We start from the raw sequence: 1209 nt of genomic DNA, 5'->3' as shown, positions 1-1209 counted from the left end.
GCCTTTCACATGAAGATCCACAGCCACATATATAGACCTTCTTAGAAATCAGCGATACATACATTCCTGAAAGGGTGAATTCTATTATGTCCTTTTGACACTCATCCTTTTCTACCTAATTAGGGAAGCAAAAAAGTGGTTACATGCTAAACCATCACTCTCAATCACATCATGGGAAGATCTAGCTCAAAAGTTCCTTATTCGGTTCTTTCTGTCTTGGAAGAAAGCACACTTGAGGAGTGAAATCTTGAGTTTTAAACAGAAAGATCGAGAGAATCTCTACCAAGCTTGGGAGAGATTAAAGGGTATTCTTAGAAATTACCCTTACCATCATCAATCCAATGATGTTCTTGTGCATTCTTTCTTAGAAATATTAGAGCCAAACATGAAAATTCTCTTGGATTAAGAATCAGGTGGATAGGATCTTGAGAAGACGTATGAGGAATAGTATACACTGTTGAATCAGATTTCACAAAGGAACCCTGACTGGCATGCAAACTCGAGGAGTACTCCTAAAAAGGTTGCAGAGGTATTATAGGTAGATTAGTTCACTGCATTATAGGCACAGATCATAGCCATGCAAAATCATATGATTACTCAGCTTAGTAACATAAAGTTGGGTGTCACAGAACCAGCAGCCATAGTGAATGCAGTCTAACAGGTAAATTCTTAGTGTGAGGTTTCCGAAAGTGGTGAGCACACAGCTAATGCTTGCATGGCTAATCCAAATTCTATCAACTATGTGGGAAGTAAAAATTGGCAGGGACAACAAAATTTTAGTAATACTTATAAGCCCAACTGAAGAAACCATCCCATTTTTTAATTGGGTAGAAATCAGGCATAAAATGTAAATCAATACAAGGGATACGTGCAACCAAATTCAAAGCCAGCTCAGAATACTCAGGAGACTACTCAATCTAGCAATATGGAGGAATTGATAAAGCAGTTTATGGGTCAACAAGCGTAATTTTCAACTAAAATCAAGACTTAACGGGCACAGTTTGTAGCTCAGTTAAAGAGTCAACAATTGCTTATGAGAATTCTAGAGTTGCATTTGGGTCAAATTGTAGTGGTGCAGAATATAAGACCTCAAGGATCATTACCTAGTGATATAGAGACAAATCCCAAGAAGGTAAATGTGGTTACAACAAGGAGTGAACTGCAAACTAAGAAGATGGTTTAGGAGCAGGTAAGTCTTACAATTATTAA

The 1209-nt window shown here is 37.6% G+C and overlaps 1 non-coding gene across 1 annotated transcript; it reads right to left on the bottom strand.

Moving 5' to 3' along the window:
- Window positions 1–229: 229 nt before the first annotated feature.
- Window positions 230–336, bottom strand: LOC124899015. Its single transcript, XR_007056154.1, has one exon. It is a non-coding gene; the product is annotated as a small nucleolar RNA R71 (small nucleolar RNA).
- Window positions 337–1209: the final 873 nt, after the last annotated feature.

This window comes from Capsicum annuum, chromosome 5, assembly GCF_002878395.1.
Source record: "Capsicum annuum cultivar UCD-10X-F1 chromosome 5, UCD10Xv1.1, whole genome shotgun sequence".
In the NCBI taxonomy this organism is placed as follows: Eukaryota; Viridiplantae; Streptophyta; class Magnoliopsida; order Solanales; family Solanaceae; genus Capsicum; species Capsicum annuum.
The sequence above is the reverse complement of the archived record's forward strand: the minus strand, read 5'-3'. Positions and strand labels throughout refer to the sequence as shown.